Source organism: Pangasianodon hypophthalmus, chromosome 3, assembly GCF_027358585.1.
Source record: "Pangasianodon hypophthalmus isolate fPanHyp1 chromosome 3, fPanHyp1.pri, whole genome shotgun sequence".
NCBI lineage: Eukaryota > Metazoa > Chordata > Actinopteri > Siluriformes > Pangasiidae > Pangasianodon > Pangasianodon hypophthalmus.
The window spans coordinates 25,720,991-25,727,112 of record NC_069712.1 but is presented as its reverse complement, the minus strand read 5'-3'; positions in this window follow the sequence as shown (position 1 = coordinate 25,727,112).

Sequence of the window (6,122 nt, the reverse complement as noted above, 5' to 3'; positions counted from 1 at the left end):
GATCTCTTTCGGGATCCCGAATCAGGAGATAACACGGAAGAGTGCCACCACAATATTTCATGCGGAGATAGCGCGGCGAGGCACTGCTTCCGGGTATCGTGCTGCGTAGTCCACTAGAACCAACACACAGCCCACTGCCCTCGTGCAGTTCGATCTAATGGCCTGACGAGGTCCATGCCAATTCTTTCGAAGGGGACCTCGATCAATGGGAATGGGCACAAAGGTGCCCTCGGGGTGGCCGTCAGATTTACCAGCTGACATTCATGACATGCGAACATCACCATGAATGCCTGGCCAAAAGAAGCAGGCCATGAGACGTTCAGTGTTTTATCCTGTCCTAAGTGCCCTGCCATCGGATTATGGTGAACCGCCTGGAACAATAATTTCTGATGGCTCTTCGGGACCAACAATTGGGTCATTTTCTCTTGTGTTTGAGTGTCCTGCGTCACTCGATATAACCTATCCTTAATAATCAAAAAATAGGGGGGAAAGAGCAACATTAGGCTGAATTTGCTGACCATCGATTACTCTCACTTGGTCGAAGGCGTGCCTCAGGCTCTCATCGTGTGACTGCTCCAAGGGGAACTCCCCCACCAAGAGGGGAGGAGCGGAGCTTCCCCCACTGTCAGTGTCCCCCTGATGTGGATGTGACGTCGACGGACCTGGCACCTCCTCCCCTGGAAACGCTGCACACATCCCACAAACATTTCTCTCCCTAACACTCGAAACCCTGGTAGTTGTGGCCAATATTAGCTGAAACAGTGTCCATGGATCCACACTTCTACCGGAAATACAGTACTGTGCAGAAGTCTTAGGCACATGCAAATACATGCTGTAGAGCAAAGATGCTTTCAAAAAATAATGAAATTAAATATTTCTACATACTATAAAGAATACTATAATACTATACTATAATACTAAAAAATACTATAAAGAGCAATAAACAGTAATCAGTAATCACCCTAAAAAAAATAGGGTGCTTTTTGCACAGTAGACTGTTTAGACTTTTGCACAGTACTGTAGTAGACCATCCGGGTACCTCTGGGATACTCATTTCAACATACTACGATTTGGGACACACTAATTCTAATCTTGGATACTATTTAGGATGCAGCATCTACAGTTAGATCCAGAAGTATTTGCACAATGACAGAGTTTTTGAAATAAAACAATCAAGATGTGATCAAAGTGTAGACTTTCAGCTTTATTTTAAGAGGTTCCATAAAAATGTGGCATTTACAATTTAGGAATTACAGCCATTTTAGGCAAAGTACCTCCATTTTCAGGGGCTCAAAGGTATTTGGACAATTGACTGACAAGAAGTTAATTGACCAGGTCCATTTCCTCGTTGCTTCAAGACAAATGAAGCAGATAAAAGGTCTGGAGTTGATATCAAGTATTGAATTGGCATTTGGCAGCTGTTCGACTGGAGCTACCAATATGAAGTCCAAGGACATCTCAATGCAAGTGAAGGAGGCCATCATTAGGCTGAAAAAACAACATAAATCTATAAGAGAGATAACAAAAACCTTAGGTGTACATTCTTAAAAAGAAAGAAAGCACTGGTGAGCTCAACAATATCGAAAGGCCTGGAATACAAATAAAGCGGAATGATGGGAGGAGAAATGTACGGCAAAAGAAAGGAACAGCTCATGATCCAAAGTACACCACGTCATGTGTCAAATATGGTGGAGGCAGTGTTATGACATGAGCATGTATGGCTGCCAATGGAACGGGCTCACTGGTGTTTATTGATGATGTTACTGCTGACAGAAGTAGCAAGATGAATTCTGAGGTGTATAGGGCTATACTCTCTGCTCACATTCATCCAAATGCTACAAAACTGATAGGACACCACTTCACAGCGCAGGTGGATAATGACCCTAAACATACTGCGAAAGCAACTCAAGACTTTTTGAAGGCAAAGAAATAAAATATTCTTCAATGGCCAAGTCAGTCGCCTGATCTCAACCCAATAGAGCATGCTTTTCACTTACTGAAGACAAGACTGAAGGCAGAAAGACCCACAAACAAGCAGCAACTGAAGGTGGCTGCAGTGAAGGCCTGGCAAAGCATCTCCAGGGAGGAAACTCAGTGGAAACTTGGTGATGTCCATGGGCACCAGACTTCAGGCAGTCATTGACTGCAAAGGATTTTCATCCAAGTATTAAAATTATGGTTATATTTACAATTATGTCACTTTGTCCAAATACCTTTGAGCCCCTGAAAATGGAAGTACTTTGTTGAAAATGGCTGTAATTCCTAAATGGTAAATGCCATATTTTTGTGGAACCTCTTAAAATAAAGCTGAAAGTCTACACTTCAATCACATCTTGATTGTTTTATTTCAAATCCATTGTGTTGGTGTATAAAGGCAAAATCACAAAAACTCTGTCATTGTCCAAATACTTCCAGACCTGACTGTATCTCTTGCTGGTTACAGAAGTCATTGAAAGCACCAAGAGACCCAAATAAGTACATTGGCAGTAATAAGCCACAGGTGAGAATCATTATGTGTTACTTGCCAGGTCGACCCGCCTCCTTCCTGTCCACAGCTGACACTTGACCACGCCCCGCTGCCACACTTATACCATACCCATACCCACCAGAAGGGGGTGCTATAATAAATGAATTTACGTTTTGGTATATATATCTTTGCAACTATAGGGAATAGAGTAAAACTTGTTATATCAGCAAAATTCCTGAGTCCTCCACTTTTTGCCATATGGTTTAGTTACTTTTGGCTGATATACTTTCTGATATGGCTGCCATACATGTCATATAATATAGCTGTCATACATCAATCAGTTCTGAAGAGGTGGAGACTAATTTATACATACAACTCTAAGTCATGATTGCATGGTCTCATACAAAACTTGAAAGGCATATACAGGACTAATAAGCCATGCAACTCATTCAAATTGGCCACTGGGGCACACTGTTCATAGTTTTTCACACAAAAACAAGTAAATCATTTCTTTTCCTTGTAATCCTTTGGCTGAACACATAAAAATTGTCTTTTGGACCATTTAGCCACATCCACTCAAATGTATGAAAATTTGCATGATATGCTAAATATATTTTTGAAAACTAGTCCTAGTTTTTTTGTCATATGTTCCCAAAATTGGTGTCAAATTACTCAGCAGAGACTAATTTTCAAGAATCATCAAAATATGTTGAGATTTGCAAACAACATTGCCCCCACATGCCAACCAGAGCAATTGGGGCAGAGCTTGATTTACTAAAACAGCTGTAACTGAGGAGTGGTTGTATGGATCCTCATGAAATTTGAAAGGCACCTTCAGGCCAATGTTATGACGAAGTGTGCAGAGCTGTGCAATTAATTTCAAATAGCTGTTTCTTGGGAACCGAAAGTCTGATTGACCTGAAATTTGGTGTTGTGAATTGTTCTGCTAATTGTTAACTGGATTTTAATTTCTAATAGGTTACTTCAAAAACATGGCTGTCTTCAGCCAAATGGCTTTTGGAAACATTTCAAACAATTTCAGACTTTTCATACTTATTAAGTTATGTTCATCTATGGAATCTTTATTGTTCTATGTAACTTGCCTCTTTGTTGAAGGTGCTTGGACCCTGATATTTGCCGCTTGTGTCTATATTTATCATTATTATTATTATTATTATTATTTTCTACACTCACCAAACACTTTATTAGAAACAGTATACTAATACTGGGTAAGGCCTATGTTGGATCTCAAAACAGCCCCAATTCTTCATGGCGTGGAATCCACAAAGTGTTGGAAAAATTCCTTTGAGATTCTGATCCATGTTGACATGATTGCATCACACAGTTCCTGCAGATTTTTCAGGTGCACTTTCATGATGTGAATCTCCTGTTCTACCACATCCCAAAGTTTTCTATCGGATTCCCATCCGGTGACTGGGAAGGCCACTGGTGAACATTGAACTCATTGCCATGTTCATGAAACCAGTTTAAGACAACTTTTGCTTTGTGCCATGGTGCATTATCATGCTGGAAGCAGCCATTAAAAGATGGGTAAATTGTGGCCATGAAGGGATGCACATGGTTAGATGATTGATTGGTATTAACCAGCCCAAAGTGTGCCAAGAAAATATTCCCCACACCATTACACCACCACTGCCGGCCTGGACTGTTAACACAAGGCAGGTTGAGTCCATGAATTCATACTGTTAGCACCAAACTCTGACCCCACCACCTGTGTGACTCAGCAGAAATTGAAATTCATCAGACCAGGCTATGTTTTTTTAGTTTTCAACAGTCCAGTTTTGGTGAGCCTGTGCCCACTGCAACCTCAGCTTACTGTTCTTGGCTGACAGAAATGGAACCCGATGTGGTCTTCTGCTGTTGTAGCTCATCTGCCTCAAGTTTCGATGTGTTGTGCATTCTGAGATGCTTTTCTGCTCACTGCAATTATAAAGAGTGGTTATTTGAGTTACTGTAGCCTTTCTGTCAGCACAAACCAGTCTTGCCATCCTCCATTGACCTTTCTCATCAATAAGGCATTTCTGTCCTCAGAACTTTAAAATCGGCTAAAATTGAACATGGTCATACTATTGGAGGTTTTTACTACATCATGCTGATTGCATCTGTGGACTGTGGAATATTTCATAATTAGAGCCACCTGAATATGAGTTATTGTTATATTGAGTCTATAATATAGCAATATAGACAAAGTTTAAGGTGGTTGTTCTCTAAAAATTGACAGTAAAATGGCCTCACCTTTAGTATAGTCACACTATGGGAGATCTTCTAGTATCCTATGCTTATTGCATCTGTGAACTATGGAATATTTCATCCGTACCTAACTGATCGAGCAGTTCATCAATGCGAGGCATCAGGTACACTATATAGCCAAAAGTTTGTGGACACCTGACCATTACACCCATATGTGGTTCTTCCCCAAACTGGTGCCACAAATTTGGAAGTACACAATTGTATAGAATGTCTTTGTAGGCTATAACATTACAGTTTCCCTTCACTGGAACTAAGGGGCACAAACCTGTTCCAGCAAGACAATACCCCTGTGCACATGAAGACATGTTTTTCGAAGGTTGGAGTGGTAGAACTCGAGTGGCCTGTACAGAGCCCTGATCTCAACCCCACTGAACACCTTTGGGATGAACTGGAACGCCGACTGCCCCCCAGGCCTCCTCACCCAACATCAGTGCCTGACCTCACTAATGCTCTTGTGGTTCAATGGGCAAATCCCCACAGCCACGCTCCAAAATGTAGTGGAAAGCCTTCCCAGAGGAGTGGAAGATAACAGCAAATTGGGACTAAATCTGGAATGGAATGTTCAACAAGCACATGTTGTATGAATGTTATGGTCAGATATCCGCAAACTTTTGGCCATATAGTGTATGTATCAAATTTAGTCATCGCGTTGACTTTTCCAAAGTCCACAGAAAAACAGACCAACCTGTCGGCTTTGGGAACCAAGACCACCGGGCTGCTCTAATTGACTCCTCAATTACTCCCATGTCAAGCATAGCCTTGAGTTCATCCTAAACCACATTTTTTGTGATCAGGTAACCGGGACGGGCGGCTGCATACAACCACACCTGGAGGAGTCCCTATGTGGTGTTCTATGAGGCCATCTGTTTGCGGATGATAAACACTAGTGTGACTTGATTTAATCCCTAATAATTCGTAAAGATCATGTAGTGGCCATGACATTAACATAGTGACCTGGTCAGCCAGAATCTCTTCTGGGATTTCAAATTGGGAGATTATATGAAAGAGTGCAACATTGCATGCTGAGATGTTGCGCAGGCACTGCTTTCAAATATTGTTTGGCATTTTACACCAGGACTAACACAAAGTGACATCCTCAAATGCACCTTTCTAAAGCCGTGACAAGGTCCATGCCAATTCTTGTGAAGGAGTCCTCGTTTAAGGTTAATGGATGCAATGATGCTTTTGGGAGGGCCACCGAGGAGCCTCATGGAATGGAAGTTCCTTTCGGCTTTTTTTTTTGTGCGTGTGTGTATATATGTGTATTTATGTTTGTGTGAGGCTCTGAGCGTGGTGCTAGATCAAGGAAAAATGATCAAGGAAAAGTGAAGGAGAATAAAATAGAATAAAGTGAAGGAGAATAAAAAGGAAACTAAAGAGCACC